Below are 22845 nucleotides of genomic sequence, written 5' to 3' on the forward strand. Positions count from 1 at the left end.
AAAACTCTGCTGTATATCCATCCGGTCCTGGGCTTTTCTTGGTTGGTAGTCTTTTGATGGCTTATTCAATTTCATCCATTGATATTGGTCTGTTCAAATTGTGTGTATCCTCCTGACTCAGTCTGGGCAAATCATATGACTTAAGAAATTTATCGATGTCTTCACTATCTTCTATTTTGTTGGAATATAGGTTTTCAAAATAATTTCTAATTGTCTTCTGTATTTCTGTAGGATCTGTTGTAATATTGCCTTTTTCATCCCGTATGTTAGTAATTTGAGTTCTCTCTCTTCTTCTCTTCGTTAGCATGGCTAAAGGTCTGTCGATCTTATTTATTTTTTCGAAGAACCAACTTTTAGTTTTGTTAATTTTTTCAATAGTTTCTTTTGTTTCAATTTCATTGATTTCCGCTCTAATTTTAATTATTTCTAGTCTTCTGCTACATTTGCTGTTGTTTTGCTCTTCCTTTTCTAGGGCTTTGAGATGAAGTGTGAGCTCATTTATTTGTTGGTTTTTTCTTTTTTTGAGGGATGACCACCAGGCGATGAATTTTCCTCTTAAAACTGCTTTCATTGTGTCCCATAGATTCCGATATGTTGTGTCTGTATTTTCATTTATCTCTAAGAATTTTTTAATTTCCTCCTTTATGTCTTCTGTAACCCATTGATCATTCAGTAACATATTGTTCATTTTCCATGTGATGTAGGATTTTTCCTTCCTTCTTTTATCATTGATTTCCAGTTTCATTCCATTATGATCAGATAAAATGCATGGTATTATCTCCACCCCTTTATATTTACTGAGGGTTGCCCTATGGCATAATATATGGTCTATTTTTGAGAAGGATCCATGTGCTGCTGAGAAAAAGGTATATCCATTTGATGATGGTTGATATATTCTATATATGTCAGTTAAGTCTAGGTTGTTGATTGTGATATTGAGTTCTATAGTTTCTTTATTCAATTTTTGTTTGGAGGATCTGTCCAACGGTGAAAGAGGAGTGTTGAAGTCACCCATAATTATTGTGTTGTGGTCTATTTGATTCTTGAACTTGAGGAGAGTTTGTTTTATGAATGTCGCAGCACCATTGTTTGGTGCATAAATATTGATAATTGTTATGTCTTGTTGGTGAATGGATCCTTTTAACAGTATATAATGACCTTCTTTATCCCTTTTGATTAACTTCGTCTTGAAGTCGATTTTATTCGATATGAGGATGGCCACTCCTGCTTGCTTACGAGAACTGTGTGCGTGGTATATTTTTTCCCATCCTTTCACCTTCAGCCTGTGTATGTCTTTTCCAATCAGATGTGTCTCCTGGAGGCAGCATATTGTTGGATTTGTCTTTTTTATCCATGATACCAGCCTATGTCGCTTTATTGGAGAGTTTAGGCCGTTAACATTCAGAGTTACTATTGATATATGGTTTGAACTTCCATCCATGTTTGAATGCTTATCCTTTTTTTTTTTTTAAATATTTAGTTTGTTTCTCCGTGATTATCTTTCCCCTCGCCCTCTGTCTTTACTGTGGCACTTCCCACTGATGGTTTTGGTTATTGTTTTTCATTTCTTCCTCGTGTAGTGTTTTGCTCAAAATGCTTTGCAATGCAGGTTTTCTGGCTGCAAATTCTTTTAACTTTTGTTTATCATGAAAGATCTTTATTTCGTTGTCATACCTGAAGCTTAATTTTGCTGGATACAGGATTCTTGGTTGGCATCCATTGTCTTTCAGTGTTTGAAATACATTGTTCCATGACCTTCTTGCTTTCAGTGTCTGTGATGAAAAATCCGTTGTTAACCGTATTGGTTTACCCCTAAATGTAATCTGTCTCCTTTCTCTTGTAGCTTTTAATATTTTCTCTTTGTTCTGTATATTGGATATCTTCATAACAATGTGTCTTGGCGTTGGTCTACTGTGATTTTGTGTGCTCGGTGTCCTGTATGCATCTTCAATTTGTATATCTGTTTCCTTTTTTATTTCTGGAAAGTTTTCTGTAATTATTTCATTCAGTAGGTTTCTCATTCCCTTGGTGTGAATCTCTGTACCTTCCTCTATCCCGATGACTCGTAAGTTTGGTTTCTTTATGTTATCCCATAACTCTTGGATGATTTTCTCGTGATTTTTTACCAGCCTTTCTGAGTTGGCTAGACTCTTTTCAAGATGGTATATTTTGTCTTCATTATCTGACGTTCTGGTTTCTACTTGTTCCACTCTGTTAGTGATAATCTCAATTGAGTTTTTAATTTGGTTTATCGTTTCCTTCATTTCTAGAATTATTGTTTGATTATTTTTTATAATCTCTATCTCCTTATAAAGATGCTTAACTTCTTCTTTTAGCTGTTTATGTAACTCATTCTCAATGTGTTCTTTCGCTGCTTGAATTTGCTGTCTTGTATCCTCTTTGAGGTTCCATTCCATCTGTCTAAGGTGTTCCTTGAGGTCTTTATATGACCATTTTTCTGATGACTCTAGGTCCTCCTGAATATTTAGGCTGTCCTGCATTGCTTGTACTCCTCTTCTTCCTTGCTTCTTGAAGCTACTCATGTTGCTTCTTGTTCTGGTTGACTGCTGGGTTACTGTTTATTCCTATAAATTTATTTGATGCTAGGGAGGAAAGGTATTAGAAGGGAAGGGAAGAAGTCACTAAGGAGAATGAGAGTAGGCAGGTAGAATTCAAGGAAGGGGGGATAAGAAAAATGAAAAGACAAAAGAAGAAAGAAATAGGAACTAAAAAAGAACAAAAATTTAAAAAAAATATTAATAATAATTAAAAAAATTAAAATTGAGATTAGAAGAGAAAGAAGAAAAAAAGAGAAAAGAAAGAAAAAACAAGATAGAAAAATGAAGATGAAAGAAAAACCCCCAATCAGAAAAAAAAAAAAAACAACAACAACAACAATAAAAAAGACTAATAAATGCCGTCTTAGAGTTTGATTAACTTCTCTTCCACTAGGTGGCGCTGTGCCCCCCAGGTCAAGTCTTTCCCGTCAGTACGCGGGAACCAATCACTGTGCAGCAGCTCCTCCCAGACTGGGCGAGTCTCCAATCCTGAGTGCCTAGGGCCTCCTCTTGTGTCCAAACACTTCCACTTTTCCTCTAGCCAGGCCCCTCTCACTACAATACTGACTACAGGCCAGGTCTGCTGCTCCCGGGAGCCCTGTTTTCATGAACGACTGGGCTCACTCCTCCAGATTGCCATTCCCTCAGACCCTAAGCTTGTAGAGCTTGGTGCTGAGAATCCTCAGCAAATTTTGCTTGCCCTCCGGTAGCCACACCCCCGTAGCTGGTGCAAGAGACCTCAGCAGCCAGCCCTGGCGGGAGCGGCAGTCCCACACCACCTCTGACTCCCTCGGGCTGGCTATAGCATTCTCGGGAGAGCTGGGAGGGGCTCTTAAGGTTTCCCTGATGCGTGGAGAGGGAGAACCAGGAGACCACACACCTGCTGCAGCAGGCTTCAATGAAGTTATCTCCTCCGCTGCAGTCCTGCCATGCCAGCCCTCCGCCTCAGTGGTGTTCTCCGCAAACGGCTACAGTTCGCCTCCCCCTGCCGGGCGACCAACGCCACGGGCGGGTCCCCACTGTCACCCAATCCCCGCCTGGACCCTGCGGCCACTACCCACGAAGGCCCGGCAGGCATCCACCTCCGGGGAATGAGAAGTGCTGACCAGCCGCCTCAGCCGGATAGCTTAATGCTGAGTCGCAGCTGTCTGTCTCAGCTTTTCAGACGCGGTGGTGCAGGGCACGGACCATGGAGGGGCTTACTCACTTCCCGCCGCCATCTTTCTCCTCTCGCTATTTCGGGATGATGGCGGGGTGCTGGCTCGCTCTGTCCGGTGCGTCTCTGCCTCGAGCTCCCACGCCTCTCTCTGCCGCGGTTTCTACAGCATGCGCTGCCTTGTTGGCTCTCTCCGCCCCCGGCGTTCCCGGCTTCTAGCCTCACCGCGGCCCGGTCCGTGTCTTTATGGCTCTCGGCTCCAGCGGCGCCCGGGGCTGGGGAGGCGACGGCCTGACTCCGGCAAGTACCGCAGTCCCCAGGCCCCGAGTCCCGGCGGCCACAAACCGACAGGACCCCTCTTCATGGAATTCTGCTAGAGGTTCCTCAGTGTGAAGACTGCCGCTGTTCCAAAGGGTCTTTTTGATCTCGTTAGTGCGGAGACATTAGAGTCGCTGCTTACTCCTCGGCGGCCATGCTCCCTCGGTTTCGTACCTTCTTGAGTTTTTCTTTTTCTTTGGTGGTGGGAAGGATGGATTACCTTGGAGGTAAAAGAGCCCCAGTCCACACACAAAGGCAAGGGTCATATCCATTGCCCAGGTGGTGAAGCTGGGGTTCAGCCAGTTGGAAATTATGCTATTCAGAGAAAAGAGAGGATTTCCATCCTCTAAATTGTGCTGTCTTGTTCAGACAAATGAGTCCTGAGAGTTCTCTTCAGGAATGGGGAGTAGGGCCCAGGCCTGTGTCACAGAGCTGTGCCCTCTCATCACAAAGGGATCCTAACACAGAGGAGGAGCAAGAAGAAGAGGCTGCACCACATCTTGCCCCACCCTCCAACTAGCATGTCCTCCACCCTACTGGGCCTTCTAGATTTTTCCTTCCAACTCCACCTGCTCACCCTATCAGAGGAGACCTTAGTGTGTTCAGTATTCTTTCCCTCTGGAGCCCAGATATCACTTGCTTCCTTGTAGATCTCTGCTTGGGCTCCATCAATTTCATAGTTTTTTGAAATTTCCTATTATCTCTGGAATTTTTATTTCTCAGGGATCATTACTTTCAGTATTTCTCTCTTTGAAATTCCAACTCTTCCATACAATATGTTCTTGCCTTGCATCAACTCAGCATGGAACTGAAATTTCTTTTATGCTTATTTAGTGTATGTCAATTTTAAATAAAAATTTTCAATTTTATTTTACTATCTTCATCTAGAGGGTTTACTTTGCTGGCAGCAAATTTTCTCAGGCTCTATTTATCTGGTAGTATCTTTATTTTTCTTCATTATTAAAGGACAGATTTGCTTGACTTGGAATCTTTGGGTGATCTTCCCCTATGTCCTTGCAATATGCCACCTCACAGCTTCCTTCCATTGTTTCTGGTTGGAAGACACCTGTGGTCCCCTTGTGTATAAGGAGAAATTTTATCATCTAAAGTTCTCTCTTTCCCTTTTCACAGTTTGACTATGATGTCTCTAGGAATGGATATTGAATCTAGAGGTGTTGAGAGCCACAGCCAGAAGGGGCCCCAGCAAACTTCCAGCTGCCAGCTGATGATTGGCTCACAGCGGCCCCAGCAAACTTCTAGCTGCCAACTGATTGGCTCCTCTGCGGTGATGCTCATTGGGCTGTTTCCCTGCCCTTTCAGACCACAGAGCTGCTCATTGGGGGACTTCTTTTGGCTCTGCCCACTCGACCCAGCCAATCAGCCTTAAGAGCAGGAGGAGTGGGGGAGGTGGAGAGGCTTGGGGGAAGCCGGTGGTGGCAGTTGGGCTCTGAAGGTTTTTCCTGAGGAGCTGTGTGGTTTGGTGTGTGTGTTCTAAAAATAAAGTTCGTTTCTTTTCACAAGTGGCTCCTTAATTGTGCCCAGCCAGACTGCGGCATATGTTTTATATCAAATTTGGTAAGTTTTCAGCCCTTATTTCTGCAAGTATTTTTTCTCCCTCACTCTCTGTCCTTTGTGAGTCTCTCCTTCCACATGTGTCAGTAGCCTTGCTGATGTGAGTGTTCAGATCCTGCAGCACCACTTACTGGAAGGATCTCTGCACTGTGTTGCTGTGTTGCCTCTGCTCCTTTATATAGCAGTTGGCTGTATTGATGATGCAAGTCTGTTTCTGGGCTCTCCTTTCTTTTCCACAGATATAATTGTCAATTCTTTCTCCAATATCCTATTGTCCTGATAACTATTGCTCTACAGTAGGTCTTGAAGTCAAGTACTATCAGCACTCCAGGTTTGTTCATCTCCAGCATGGTTTTGCCTATTCTGAGATTTGTATCTCTCCTTATAAACTTTAAAATCAGTTTTTAAGTCTCTACATATTAACTCATTGGAAGTTTGTTTGGATCACATTCAATATATAGAGCAAGTTGGGAAGAAATGACAACTTAATAATATTCAGATAATAACATTTTCTATCCATGTTATCATCAACTACCTTTCCATTCATTTAGATCTTCTTTGATTTATTCCATCATAGTTTTAAAGTTTTCCTCTTATAGATCCTATAAATATATTGTTATTTTTTTTCTGAATAATTAATTTAATGATTAAAATAATGATTTTTTTTTTTTAAATTTCATATCCTAGGGCTGGGGTTGTAGCTCAGTTGTAGAGCGCTTGCCTCACATGTGTGAGGCCCTGGGTTCAATCCTCAGCACCACATAAAAATAAAAATGAAAATAAAAATGAAGATATTGTGTCCATTTACAACTAAAAAATATTTAAAAATTTTATATTCTACTTGTTTATTGCTTATATGTGAGGAAGAGAGAGATTTTTCTCAATCTTCTATCTTGCTATTTAGGTATAATTACTTACTCATCCAAGGTGTTTTCTTCTTGATTTTGTTTGATTTTCTTTTTTAAAAAATTGTTCTAATTGATTACACATGACAGTAGAATGCACTTGGATACATCATATAGAGATAGAGTATAATTTCTCATTCTTCTAATTATACATGATGTAGAAGCCCACCAGTTGTATAGTTCTCTATGTACATAGGGTAATAATGTCTGACTCATTCTACTAGCTTTCCTATGCCTCCACTCTCTTCAGTCCCTTCTACCTAAAGTAACTGTATTCTTTCCTAGCACCCCCTGGCTTGTAAATTGGCATCCCCATATCAGAGAAAACATTTGGCCTTTGTTTTGGGGGATTGGATTGTTTTGTTTAGCATGATATTCTCCAGTTCCATCCTTTTACTGGCAAATGCTATAATTTAATTCTTTGAGGCTGAATAATATTCATATATATATATATATATATATATATATATATATATCCATTATTTGTGTGTGTGTATACACACACACACACACACACACACACACACACACATTCTGCATTTTCTTTACCCATTCATCTGTTGAAGGACACCTAGTTGGTTCCTTAGTTTAGCTATTGTGAGTTGAGCTGCTATAAACATTGGTGTGGCTGCATCACTGTAATATGCTGTTTTTAAGTCCTTTGGGTATAGTCTGAGGAGAGGGATAGCTGGGTCAAATGGTGGTTTTATTCCCAGATTTCCAAGGAATCTCCATACTGCTTTCTATATTGGCTGTACCAATTTGCAGTCCCACCAGCAATGTATGAGTGTACTTTTTTCCCCACATCCTCACCAACATTTATTATCGTTTGTATTCTTGATAACAGCCATTCTGACTGGAGTGAGATGAAATCTTAGAGTGGTTTTGATTTGTATTTCTCTAATTGCTTGTGATGATGAACATTTTTTTTATATATTTGTTGATTGATTGTATTTCTTCTTTGAAGTGTCTGTTCATTTCCTTAGTCCATTTATTGATTGGTTAATTTTTTTTGATGTTAAGTTTTTTGAGGTCTTTATATATCCTGGAGGCTAATGCTATTCTTGAGGTGCATATGGTAAAGATTTTCTCCCATTCTTTAGGCTCTCTGTTCACATTCTTGTTTTCTTTACTGAGAAAAAGCTTTTTAGTTTGAATCCATCCCATTTATTGACTCTTGATTTTACTTCTTACGCTTTAGGAGTCTTGTTAAGGAAGTCCAATGCTAGTCTGACATGAGGAAAATTTGGGCCTGCTTTTTCTTCTATTAGGCATAGGGTCTCTGTTCTAGTACCTAAATCTTTGATCCACTTTGAGTTGAGTTTCATGAAGGGTAAGAGATATGGGTTTTGATTTTGTATGTAGACAATCCTATCACCTGCAAAGGCAGTTTTATTTCTTCCTTCCAAATGTATGTAGCTTTTCACTTTAGTCTTACAATATGAGGTTATATTAATTGATTTAAGTGTTGACATACAGATAAATCTCAGTTGATTTTACTATGTAATTCTCTATATTTATTTATATGAATAATATTTGTTTGTTTTGTTAATTCTTTTGTATCTCTTTTTGAAAGATATTGGTCTGTAATTTTCTTATAATATTTCTGTTTAATTTTGTTATTAGAGTAATAAAGACCCAATAGAATAAGTTAGAAGGTCATCCCTCAGCTTCTGTCCTCTGAAAGAGATTGTAGAGAATTTATTCCTTAAAGTGTTTCTTAGGATTAACCAGGAAACCATCTGGGCCTGATGGTTTCTATTTTGGAAGTTATTAAATATTGATTCATTTCTATGAGTTTTAATTCTGTTCAGATTATCTGTTCTTTTGCTTGAATTTTGGCAGATTTGTCCACTTCATGTAGTTTATTGACTTTGTGGGCAAAGAGTTGTTCAGAGTGTTCCTTTACTATCCAGTTGATGTCTGTGGGATTCAGTGTTGATGTGGCTTCCTTAATTTTTGTCATTCATGAGTTGTAGTTTTTTCTGTTTATTAGCCTTTCTAGAGATCTATTGATTATATTGTTTTTTTTCTTTTCATATTATTTGCTTTTTAATATTACAGTTAAAAATTATTGACATTCTGAGTAAGGATATAGAAATTATGAAAAGCTTAGGCTACAACTTTTAAAGCCTTATATACTTAATGCTACTTCTAATTTATCACAGGATTTACTTCCCAAAAGTTTAATCACACCTGGATTGATAGAGTACTTGGAAAATGTGGCAATATGATTTATATAAGTATCCCACATTAGAAATCAACTGAAGATCCAATCAACCAAAGTGATTGGTCTTTGTGGAACTTGAAACAAAAGAACAAACAACAAAAATTATTGAGGTACTTCCAGATCCTAAGAAAAGCAAAAAGTGTAACAAGAGTCACAAGTAGGAGAATTTGTTTTTGCGCTCATTTCAGTTTTTTAAAAACCTACCAGAAACAGCACCAAGAAAACCTGGTGTACTTGCCAAAACAGTAAAAAAAAAAAAAAAAAAAAAAAAGGCTATTCCAGCCAGAGTAGCTACTACTTGTTTAATATTGAAATAGATGTAACCAAAATAAAATTCATGATAACATTATTTTTAAAAAATATGTATATATATTTTTAGTTGTTGATAGACTTTTATTTTATTTATTTATATGCGGTGGTGCTGAGAATCAAACCCAGTGTCTCACACATGCCAGCTGCTAATGATAACATTATTAAAAAGAAAAGGAAAAGAAGAAAAGCTGAATGAAGAAGGAAGACAATGTCCAGGTCAAAGAGTTAAATATGGACACAGGGAACATAATCATCTATAAAATGAAAGATCAAGGGCCATGTCTGAGGAATCTGAAGCAGAAACACCTGAACTCCAAATGCAATCTGCAAAAATAACAAAGGGGAAAAACAGGAAAGAGAAGTGTTCAGTTTACATGGATTCAGAGCATAATGAGGAAGAGAAGTAGTTCTGAAGATGGAGACTACCTAATTCCCAGATCAAAAGTGAAGAAATGTCTCAGAAAGACCACATTAAAAAATAAGCTCCTGAAGATTCCAAAGTAAACAGGTAGAACATTAAGGTTATTGTAATATGCTGTTGGTTGTTTCAACTCCCTAAAAGCCACAAATGTCTTTAACTCTATTTTGCTTTCTCTAGATTTCGAATTCTCTGCAGAAAAAGAAAAGGATACTGGCAATACAAAAGATGATTCTCTACTAAAAAGAAGATGGAAATGTGAGAAAAACATATAGGCAGACATAAAACGGAGAAGATGTTATACCATTGAAATTACAGTCCAAGTAAGTATATGGCACACAGATTTTTAACTTATGATTATCTTCAACATCTTAAATAAGGCCTCTGGCTTAGCCAAAAGTAGATATTTGAAATATAAAATAGGCCTCATATAACTTATTAACATGTGGCCTTTGCCTTTAAGGAATCTGTAAGGGTAAGAGGACTGACCAAAAAAATGATCATGAGTAACTATGACAAAATCTATGACTGAACAAACACAGTGATAACCTCATAATAAAGGTTGTCCAACTTTTAGGAAACTTTCCTTTCTGTACTTCAGATTCTACATACCACTCAGGATACAGATAGTCATCAGGTCTGAGAAAAGTACATGGATTGGTTCTGACTTCACATATGTCCTCTTCTTTAATATGCTCTGGATGTGAGTACCATGTCATGGTTCCTTTAGTTAAGCTTTGATCAGCCTGGTTATAAACTACCAACCCGTCAAAATATTTTACATCCTTGGTTAGGTTAGAGAACTTTTAGATCTTCCAAAGACATAAATTTTCTTCAGGTGAAAGAGAGTGAGAGATGATTATTACACTTATCAAAAAGTATGTCAAGCCATAAGATTCCTTCACATATCTCACCTTCTTGCTCATGCAGTTGCTCTGCCTTGTGTTAATCTCTGCTGCTATGGGTTTTGGCAACAAGCATTCAGAGGCTCTGGTTTCTGCTGAGAACTGTGGGATTACCATTAATTATACACTGAGGTTTAAATGATTTGTAACACTGAAAACTGATGCCCTTTCAACCTATTCTGAAGGCTTTCCTTTGAAATTTCTTCTTTCAAATTTTCCTTTATGAAATAATATTAAGTCTGTGGCCAGCTAGTGCTTGCTTAGAATAGGAAAATTTGTCACTAAAAAGACTGGTAATGAGGTAGAAGAGAAAGATCCCAGAAAAATGACAATCACCATGTTTATAAAGGAAAGGAGTTAAGAAAAATAATGAATGAAAAAAACCTTAAATGATATCAAATTGATAGTGTTTTTATATCAAAATCATGTCATAGTGGGAGTTTTTGTTGAAAAAATATACATAAAATAAAACTTGCTATTTTAAGTGTACAATTGGTTCACATTAATTACTTCTTCCATGCTGTATAATACTGAATGTTAACCATTTCCAATTTTTTCATTTTTTCCAAACAAAAATTCTAGACCATTAAATGAGAGATCCACATCTCTCCTCTCCTTGAACTTCTGCCAATTTCTATTGTAGTTTATGTATTCGTGAAATTTTCTATTCTTTGTATCTCCTATAAGTAGAATTGTTTAATATTTGTCTATGTCTTGTTAACAGCATTAAGTTTTCAAGTTCATTCATGTTATGCATACATCAGAGCTTCATTCTTTTTTTACAGTGAAAAATACATTACATGTACATACAACACACTGCTTATTCATTCACCCATCTAGGAACACTTGGGTTGTTTTCACTTTTTGGCTAACATAAATAATGCTGTTATGAACATTGGTGTGTGAGAGTCACCGAGTTCAATTTTCTTGGATGTATACCTAGAAGTGGATTTTTCTGGATTACATGATAATTTTATGCTTAACATTTTAGAAACTGCCATATTGTTTTCCAGGATAGTTGCACAATTTGCATTTTCACCAGGAAACACCAGGATTCCATGTTTCCACATTCCCATAATCATTGATTTTCCACATAGTTTACAATGGCCATTGTAATGTTAGTTAAACTGGTACTACCCTATGGTTTTGATTTGTTTTTCCCTAATGACTAGTGATGTTTTCTTGTGCTTATTGGCATTTTTATATCTTTTCTGGAAAAATGTTTGTTCAAGTTTTTTATTCATTTTAAGATTTCTTTGATATTTAATTATAGCTATCCTTTATCAAATTGCAAGTGTTTTCTCTCATTCTATAGATTATCTTCATTATTTATTTAACTTTAACAGGCTCATTTAGGTACAATTGACATACAATAAACTGTGAATGCTGTACATATTTAAAATAGAAAATTTATTTGTGTGGACCAATGAGACAGTATACTGAGTCCTTACATTGTAGATTGATGAAGGGAAGTGGAACAGTGTTGTATACTAGTAAAGACTCTCTGGGGAGCCATAATTGGGCAACAAATTTGGAAAGAGCAACACGAAAGTTATGCAATTGACTACATATCATGAACCTACTCATGTTAAGATATCTACTCCTGGAATATGGAGGCAGATGTTGTGATTAAGGTGTGCATGCTGGCCCCAATGCAGGCAGTGGGCCTGATCCTGTGGTACATAGAAAGTGTACATCCAAGTGCTAAAATAGGATGGAATGTAGCTGAAGAGGTTACTATGATAATAATGGCAGGTGTACTTCCACCTCCAGATCATCTTTTCACCCATGTATAGACAGGGACGGAAACAGTGAGCTTTTCAATCAGTGTGGAACTGGTATACCGATCATATTGACACTTTGACAAACAATAAAGAATATAAATAGGCCTTGGGGAGGGCTACTGACGTTTTTCAATATTTATCTAGTAAGAGAGTTAATCAAACTACCATTAGCAAAGGTTTTGAGAGGCTAATGTAATATCTGGATTTCCACACTGGGTTGACAGTGTTGACTGCTGTTCAGGAGTGGCCCTAAGAGTTAGGTAGTAGTTAGTAATGAGTATGGAATACAAACCAATAACGTAGCATAGTCACAGGATTTTTTGGAATTTCCTTTAATGAATAAGCAAGTAACTTGTAGAAAATAACCTGAGAATAAACAGGTAAAAGCCAGTAAGAAAGATGTAAAGAAGGAAAAATCAATGGGACTAACTCCCAACAGGTTCTACTAGGAATAATTGTAAGGTTGGGGTTAATGGTTATAGATTTCTCCATGTATTTTAGAAGGGAAATTTCATTAGTAAAGCAGGTGTACTAAGATAAAGTTTGCCAGGTCATTAACCCCAGGACCCACATTAACATAGAATTGATTTGTAGATGCAGCGCCCCCCCCCCACCCCATGAATGAGATGGTTGGTTACCCAGGGCAATTCCAGAAAGGACCAACTGGGATCAAAAATTCCCCCACCCAAAGTAAAGGAGGAGTTAAACATCTGACTGGTGAAGAGTGCAGAAAGTGGATCCCAGTTCTCCTGGCAACATATAAATTTATTCCCTAAAGACCTTAAAAGAGCGTACTATAGGGATACTGCTACAACGATGTACATAGCAGCACAATTCACAATAGCTAGACTGTGGAACTAACCCAGATGCCCTTCAATAGATGAATGGATAAAAAAATGTGGCATTTATACACAATGGAGTATTACTCTGCACTAAAAAATGACAAAATCATGGAATTTGCAGGGAAATGGATGGCACTAGAGCAGATTATGCTAAGTGAAGCTAGCCAATCCCTAAAAAAACAAATGCCAAATGTCATCTTTGATATAAGGAGAGCAACTAAGAACAGAATAGGGAGGAAGAGCATGAGAGGAAGATCACCATTGAACAGGGACGAGAGGGGGGAGGGAAAGAGAGAGAGAGAAGGGAAATTGCATGGTAAAGGAAGGAGACCCTCATTGTTATACAAAATTACATATAAGAGGAAGTGAGGGGAAAGGGAAAAAAAAACAAGAGAGAGAAACGAATTAACAGTAGAGGGGGTAGAGAGAGAAGATGGGAGGGGAGGGGAGGGGAGGGGAGGGGAGGGGAGGGGAGGGGAGGTGGGATAGTAGAGGATAGGAAAGGCAGCAGAATACAACAGACACTAGTATGGCAGTATGTAAAAAAGTGGATGTGTAACTGATGTGAATCTGCAATATGTATACGGGGTAAAAATGGGAGTTCATAACCCACTTGAATCAAATGTATGAAATATGATATGTCAAGAGCTTTGTAATGTTTTGAACAACTAATAATAAAAAAATAAAAATAAATAAATTTGGGAGTATCAATAAGCTTCCTGTGTCATTCTCTTCTCAGCGATGACCCACTGGTTCTCTGTTTGAGCCTTACTTTCACTTATAATCAAATTCTCTTACTTGGCCTTTCATGTCTGACTCTAAGTTTTCTTTTGCCAGCATACAAGAACCAAGGTTTGGAGTTTTGGCCCTTCATTCACCTGTGACACTAAGCACATGATGTATCATGGCATTTTCATCTGTCCTATAACCCTCAGGCAGCAAGCAGGGTTGGTGGAGAGAGAGAAGTGCTAATTAAAGTAATACATATGGACCCTACTAGGCAAACTCATCTCAGCCATCTGGACTGGAGTCTTTGGAGAAGTGGTAATAAATTTAAGCACTCATAAGGCTGGCATGTCTTCCCCTTATGAGTACCTGGGAGCTCTGGCCTCTGCCCCAAGCTGTGCAATCTAAGTCTTGCATCCAGATGCTATACTGCAAGAGTTGATATCCAGACAGAGCTGCTATTTTATACACTGTACACATTAAATTCAGGGTAGGGAACAATCCAATGGGGGCTCAAGAGACTTGTTTTCCTAACTTGATCCCTGTTGATTCTGTTGGACTCTGGACCTGTGGTCACAGTTCATTCCCTGAGTGGGACTAAAAACATTTTAAAAATACCTTGGAGCACTACAGTTGGCCTCCTGGTCTAGGATGCCATTTCATTTTCAGTTTTAGTAACCCCTCATGGACCCTGTCATTTTGGCCAACATTAACCCCAGTTGCTGCTGCCATGATGTGTAACAGAAATGGATGATACCACCAATGCCATCTTGCTAGGTGGCAGATTTACCTATGTAAGTTTTTATTCAACATTTACTTTTTATCCATACTTGCAATTTTTTTTACTGTTCTTGCTGTTTTCTCTAGAACCTGTGCTGTTAACAAGACAAACAGTGTTTGGTGCCCTGATATCACGCACCTCATATCACACAAGAAAACCCGAATTAAGGTCTTGTCTGATTATGTTCCCTCTATAAGAGAGATGATAAGTCATTTGTTTAGCTCCTAGGGGACAAAAACTTGTTATTACTATCATTTCAGTAATTATTCTCTGTTTCATTTTGTGCATGTGCTTCTACTCCTGCTATCAACTCTGCTTATAAGCTGGAAAAATGGCCTTACAGCATGCCATTTACATAATGCTAAATCCTCTTAGAGGCTCAGGTGACATCACAAAACAGGGGCACATGAAATTGTAAGAACCAGTCACAAGGTGGAATGTATGAACTCAGCTTGACATGTCTGCAGTCATCTTGAGTCCTAACTGCCATGATTCCTCCAGGGTAGCCCTACTTAAGTTATTTCTGCATAGGTTACCAGCATAGTACAAATAGACAAAACCATTAGAGTGATACATAGAGCTTTATAACTACACCCTTGCTCCAGGAATGTGCCTGATTAACCTACATTTCCGCTAAGATATTCAATTTTGTCCCAAACCCTATGTATCCCTCTCCTTCTGACCCAAATCGTGGGAATGCTACTGATCTTGCTGACACCCACAACCACAGTTTTGTCAGAAAGTCCCTCAATAAAGTGCATTCTGTGATTCTGAATCAATCTGTGTCTGTTCCTTTGGTTTCATGACATTTTGATGTTTGTTCTCATACACTGGGACTAGGTTGTTCTGAAAATGATAGCTCAGAAGATAGTAGAAAGCCTCACAATGAGGGTTAGAAATCTGTATCTTGGGCTAAATATAAAAACTGTTTCCACATAAATTCACACAGATTTTTTTCATTCATGGAGCAAAGAAATATCTTAATTTTTTATAATTTCAAAATATTTGTGCAATTTTTGCAAAGTTCATCCTCAGATTTGTTTGTATTAATTTTCTTCTGTCTCATCATAGTTTATATTTTAAATGTAAGAAACCTACTTTTGTAATGCAAATTTGTTCAGACTCCTGTCACAGGATAAATAAACTCCACTAGCAACTTCCTTGCCCATCCTCTTTTTTATAGCTAAAGCAAGATTTACTCCCTGATTCTCCTTTTCTATCCCTCCCACTCTGGCTGATAGTCTTGTCCATTGCTCTTTTAACTTGCCAGAGAAGAATACAGTGGATTTTTTATTTAGATGATTTGGCTTAGCATTTTTCAACTTTAAATTGGCCCTAAAGTATACCCACATAACCACTCTGTTTTTTTTTCCTTTCATCCTAGTATTCATTAAATTACATGAAATATTCAGCATCTTATTATGAAATAGATTTGTGTTAGTAGATTTTACTAAATTGTAGGCTGATGTGTCTTAAGCACATCAAAGATAGGCAAGGCTAAGCTGTGATGTTTGGTAGAGTAAGTGTATTAAATGTGTTTTCAACGTGATATTTTCAATTTATGAAGTGTTTATTTTGGTACATTCCTATCATAAATTGAGGAGCATTTATATAGTTCCAGTATTTAAAAGGAAATAATTCAGAAGAAAATTATAGAGCTAGAGACTGCTTCCTCTGCTGTCACTCATCTCAACTCAGAGAACCTCTAAAGAGGGCGTCCCAGTTTCTTAACCACTTCTGCTTCTTTTATATTATTGATGATTATTGCTAACTGATTATTGAAAAAAAAAACAGTGCAGTATTATTCAGGCCTGTCTGGTTTTGATTGTTCATTATTTATCAATAGGGTTTTCAACCTAACTAATTTTGTATATGTAATTCATTTTCATTAATTTCCCAACTCCTTCTAATTTTTCTTTTCATATTTAAAACAAGATACTTAAAAGGAGATATATATATATATATATATATATATATATATATATATATATATAACTTTTCATTTTTTAAATTCCATTTCGTAATTATAGCTATTTTTTCTCATTTTTGTCTATTTCTCAATCAGAATCAGAAATTATGACCTGTAAAGAACTCATCAATATTTTTCTTGGTGTGTTTAAGGTATGGTAATTTTAATGATTTTATTAATGTACTATAGTTATACATACTGGTGGGATTGGTTTTGATATGTTCGTACATGCATGGAATGCGATTTTCTCCATTGCAATCCCTACTACTTCCACTTTCCTTCCTTCCTCCCTCTTCCTATTCCTCTTCCTCTACTCTACTGGTTGTCTTTCTAATTATTTCCTGCTTTTTAATTAGTGCCTTATAGATATACATAAAGGTGGAAATCACTGGTGGTATATTCATATATATGTACATCACATAATTTGATCAATTTCACCCCATAGTTCCTCTCTTTTCCTAGTCCCTCCTCCTTCTCCTTCAGTCCCTTTCTTCTACTTCTCTGATCTCCAATCTATTTTCATGGGACCCCCCCCTCCACTCTCTGCCCCTGGTTTCTTTCCTCTTATTTCACTCTGTCTTTTACTTTCGAGAAAACATTCCACCCTTTTTTTCTGCCTCTGGCTCATTTCACTTAGCATAATGTTTTCCAGTTCCACCAGTTTGCCAGCAAATGACATAATTTCATTCTTCTTTATGTCTCAGTAAAACTCTATTGTGTATATATACCACATTTCCTTTATCCATTCATATGTTGATGGGTACCTCCGCTGGTTCCATAATTTGGCTCTTGTGAATTGTGTTGCTATAAACATTGATATGCTTGTATCACTATGGTATGCTGATTTTAGTTCTTTTGGATAAATAACAAGGAGTGAGATATCTGCATCATGTGGTGCTTCCATTCCAAGTATTTTGAGGAATCTCTATACAGCTTTCCAAAATGACTGTACTCATTTGCAGTACACCCACAATGCATGAGTATAACTTTTCCCCCATACCCTCACCAGTATTTATTATTATTTGTATTCTTGATGGTTGTCATTACAACTAGAGTAAGATGAAATCTCAAAGTAGCTTTCATTTGTATTTCTATGATTGCTAAGGATGTTGAACATTGTTTCCATATATTTTTTGACCATGTGTATAATGCATGGCAATTTTTATATTTGTTCCAATTGTGTACAATTGTCATTGCTGTACTTATAAATTTACTCATGAATGAAAATACATGGTATATCTACCATTATCTCTTTAAAGATTATCAGTCATGCATCTATATATTTGGAAACTTTATTTACTTGAAAGTGATATCAGATGTGTAAGTATATGTGCATAAATATATCTTCCTTATAGAAGTATTTTTCCATTTTTAAAATGTTTCTATATTTTAATTGGAATGAGTTTTATGTAAACGTCATTTAGATTTGTATATCATTTTAAGAGTCTGCCCTTCAGTAAGATATTAATTTCTTCCTCTTTGCATATTTGTCTTAAGAATCTGCTATTTTTTCTGCCATGATGTTTTCAATTTACCATGCTAAGTAATTATAAATATGTATATGCATATTTTTGTATACACATATATGCACTACATGTGCCCACACAAATATATCATTTATAACCAATCATATTTGCATAAAATTGCTTACCTGACATTTATTCATTGCTCAAGAGTTATTTAATTCCCCGTTTTTTATTCCTATAGACATTAGAAAGTTATATATCCCATATATGTTCTTTGGGTGATTGCTATTACACAGGAATTTAATTTACTTTGGGCTTCTGTCCTTGCCCAGGGTTAATGGATCCTCCACCCAGTCTGAACTAGAACCTCCATAAATGTTGCTTTCTTTCTCAGCCTACAGACAGAGATACCTCAAAACTGATACTCAGATTGTCACTTTAAACTTAGTTGTAGACATTAAGTTTTGTGGTTTGCTGTGCTGATCACAGTGCTGCCTTGGGAGGGCCTGCCAGGGTGGTAACTTGGATGACCCAGAAAAAAAATATGAAGCCAGTGAGCTTAGAAATGCCACCCTTTTAGGAAACTAACATTTTTCAAGGTACCAGAAGTTTTGTATGGCTGGATATAGATATAGATGAATACACACACACACACACATATACACACATATGATCGCATACACACACACACACATCATAAGTATTAAATTTGTTAATTAAAATATAAAGACTCAAGATATGTTCTGGTTGTTCTTCTCTCATTGGTCAGTTTAAGAGATGTGCTTCCTCTAGTTTTCAGGACTGAGATTAATTATTAGTAATTTAGGAAATCTGAATTTGTAATAATGCTATGTTCCTTAAGAGAGGAACTATCTACTCTTTTCCTTAATATTTGTGAAACTATATTTTTATTGAGACGAAGTTTACATAATCCTTAAGGTAAACTCCATACTTACCAAGCATTCATTCCCTATTCTTCCCTTCCACCAGCTTCTATCTACCACTAACTTTTCTATCTCCATAGATTTACCTAATCTGGATATTACATATAAATTTAATCATATGCCATTATATTTTTTTGTATCTTAACATGTCAAAAATTTCAATTCTTAAAAATAAGAATAAAGAATACTTAAATCCTGTATTGACACAGAATTCCTTGTACAGATTTTCATTGCTTTGGGAAAATTTATTACAAAAAGTAACTTTAGAGCATTATCTGTAGCTTAATTAATATCAATAGTAGTAGTAATCACAATGTATTAGCTAACTGAATAGAATTTTGCAAAAATTGCATTTGCCAAGACTCAGTTGTCCAAGTAGTGGTTTAGTAAGTTAGAGACAGGTTGTCATTGGAAATTAAAAGAATATTGTCAGCCTTTTCCATAGTGTCCCTGAATCTTACCGTCACTTCTTTCTAAAGAGATAAATTACCCATAAAACAAATGCCTTGAGATGAATTTTTTTCTTTTTCTTTTTCCTTTTGGTGGTGCTTGGGAATTGAACCCAGGTTCTGATATATGCTAGGCAAGGGCTGTACCATTGAGCTACACCCCCAGCCTGAGATGAATTTTTAAAAGCACAAAAAAGGAATTTTAACATGATCTATTAATGATTCCTACAGTGAGATCCCTTAATATAATATTATATGAGGTGCATGTATTTAAAATGAAAAATCACTCTCTGTTTCCCTTTCCTTGACTTCAAAGTGGACACCATATCCACTCCTGATTCATGCCTTTTTTTGTGCTGAGTATAAGTTCTCATAAAAGCATCTATTATTGTTATTGTCATTACTACTGATTATTTTTACATATTCTATTTAAATTCCCATAATTTCATGTCTAAAGAATTCACAAGTAATACTGAATACAGTATTCAATAATAACATGTATAACTTTTGGTAGATTAAGTAGATAAAATGAGTTTTAAGTAGTAGATGTGTATTTTATATTGCAACACATATGTTTAAAATATTCACAATTGTATATTGAATTCCAACATTTTTTTGATGACTGGTACAAGCAGCTATATTTTATTAACATATGAAGACAAGACAGACTTTCTTAACCAAAGGTAGAAAGGATATGAAATTGTGTGAATACTAAAACCTCTGTGTTCATATAGAAAGTTATCTTTAAGTCATAATCATGAAAAAAATATACCATACCATGAGTTTCTGTATTTATATAAAACAAATGTCACACAAAGCTTACTTACAATGAACCAAACCAAAATAATCTTATGTATCAATTTTATAAACTTTAGAACAATTAAAACTGTCCAATCTAAAAAGCATAAAACTTTAGGCAGTTGCCTTTATATTCTGTTACTCTAAGAAAAAGGAGATAGCTTAATTCGGTATAGTTTAATAATAACAGATGGTCCAAGGAAAACCGATTAAGATATTAACAACTTTTACTGTCAGGCAAGTTATAAATATTTTCTAATTCAATACAGTTTTTCAGCTTAGATGTTTATGAACAGTCAACATTATTGTTCATAATATGTTTCCAACTTCCCTTGTCTTTATATAGCAGTAAAATCATGTTACTGCAAGTTGTAAGATACATAAATAACATCATCTGCAAAGAAAATAAATAATGATCACTGCCTCTGACCACAGTGATGAAGTCATCTTTTAAAGTACTTTAAGGAAATAGGCGTAGGCAATATTAGGCTCATTCCAGGGAACCATAACAAAGCAAAATAGATGTGTACCGCATTAACTTGAACCCACATTAACATCTCTCCTATCTTTTGATGGACACTTCTTGTTTGTGCAAAACTCACAATAGCAACAATTCTATACATTTACATTGCAAGATGTTCTCCTGGAAAAAGTCAAATAGTAAAACCTGAGCAAGGACTTAACAACAGGTTACTCAGTAAGTCACCACTTTCTCCTAAGGTCAGGGATGGTGGTGGAATGGCAACAGTAACACCGTGTTTGTCCCAGACAGTCTCCAAGATACCTGTCAGGAGCCCAAGCACCTTCTGCACCTGGTCTAGCAGCTTCCCCAACTGCTTCTTTGGAGCCACACTGAGACCCTCGAAGGGACAAGCTAGCTCTTCCGAAATTGTCTTCAACATGACCAACCCAAGGTGGGCTGTCACAGGGGACTGAATCAAGTGTAAATTGTTGGTTTAAAAAAAAAGTCATGGTAGAATATGGGCCAATCCTGATGTCCTATGTCAACAATAACTGTCCTTATTAAGTAAGGTAAGGTTTTATGGTGAACCAAAAGGAGTTTGGGCAGAAAGCCATGGATTTCCATCTTATTCTAAGATGGGACCCCAAAGCCACATTTTATTGATCAGCCACATTTATTTTTATTCTCAAAAACCATTAAACTATACATCATTACATAGTCATTCCTGGTGATGGAGAGAAAATAGAGGCAGAATCTCCCGGCTCCTATTTGCTGGGCAAAGTTATTAAGAAGCTCCTCTATCTCATGTTTTTCTTTTATTGGTTGTACAGTCATGGAAAAATTCTGTCATCAACCTTTCCAGTGCTCTGAGGGAGGTTTCTTCAGATGCCAGGCTGGCCGGGAAGAGGGTGGTTCATGTGAGCTGGCTGTTGGGCTTCGGACCTGTCTCATCCACACAGTTCTGGTCATAGTCCCTGCAAGCTCGGGAAGTCCCTTGACCATGCAAGACAACTCCTTCCCCACCAGGGACCCGCAGGTACCCTCTAAAATGAGCATGGCCTCTTGGTCGGCTTCATCGAGGACCCCTGGGGCAATTCATCCAGATCCACTCATTCCTCCCCAAGAAAATTTTAAAAAGCAGGAAATGGGGCTCAGAGGCTGGCGAGGAGGGTAGGTGAGGGCCCAGTCAGGGGATCCCGGCTTCCGCGGACAGAAGCTGCGGCCTGAGGCTGAAGTGGTGGAGGCTGAAGGGACTGCCATGCTCGGAATGGGTGGTGGGCTCAGGAGAGAGGCCCGCAGGCCCGCCCTGGAGCTGCCGCTCACCTACGCAGCAGCCCCAGCCAGCATTATTTTTTACTTGAAAGGGAAACCCCTCCCCATGATGATATGGTGCACTTGAGAGTTGATTGATTTTTTTAAAAAAGTACATTCTAATAATGAATAAATCTCCATACTGATTCCAGAAACTGAAATGGTGTTGCCCACAGGCAACAGAACTCACACAAGTGAAATGCAGTGATGTATGCCTCATCTACTAATCCCTCATGCCTTTAGTGCACTGTCACAAATATAATTAGATAGTAATTGGTGCTTAAGCAATGGCTCACTGGCCAAAAGAAAAGTAATAAGCTGTTTCCTGGGAGCAGCTGATGAGCGCTGCCTGAATGTATGGAGACCCGCCCTCCGCCTGGCTCCTTTGAAGAATGAGTTCACTGCCTTTCCATTCTGACCTCTTCTATGTAGAATTAAAAATAGTTGGTTAGGATGAAAAGGAATCCCATATGAAGCCACTACTGAGGCACAGAGTCATAAATTTGGGAAAGATCCCAAGAGTCATTTTACTCCCCTTTCCTCCATGTTTAAACCCTTATCTAATTCCTAAATGAAATCATTTCCTGAGAAGAATTGAAGAATTGAAAATCATTCTCTACACAAATACAAATCTTTGACTCTTGGTAGCACTATACACTGATTGTGTCTGATTGTCTTTAGCATGGAACTCATCAAAGCTAAACAAAATATGAAAGGAAATGCATAAGGAATTTCTCTAGCTGAATCAGTTGAAAGGTTATATCACCCATGTCCACCTCATACCCTCAAAAGATGCCAGGGATACTGGGGCTATAACAGTTTGAAAATCACCATCAAAGGAAATATGTCAAGGGAAAATAAAGATCGGTAGAACCAGTTCCCCACACAGTCCCTGTGTTAGCTTTTCATTACTATAACAAATACCTGAGATAATCAAC

The 22845-nt window shown here is 37.3% G+C and overlaps 1 pseudogene across 1 annotated transcript in view; it reads right to left on the reverse strand.

Annotated features, from left to right (window-relative positions):
- Positions 1-21035, reverse strand: part of LOC308631403 (SNW domain-containing protein 1-like) — a 58919-nt pseudogene extending 37884 nt beyond the window's left edge. The window contains exon 1 of the transcript in view: positions 20828-21035. The product of the transcript in view is annotated as an SNW domain-containing protein 1-like (transcript). The remainder of the gene's footprint in view (positions 1-20827) is intronic.
- Positions 21036-22845: the final 1810 nt, after the last annotated feature.

Source organism: Spermophilus citellus, assembly GCF_964194105.1.
Source record: "Spermophilus citellus genome assembly, chromosome: 12".
NCBI lineage: Eukaryota > Metazoa > Chordata > Mammalia > Rodentia > Sciuridae > Spermophilus > Spermophilus citellus.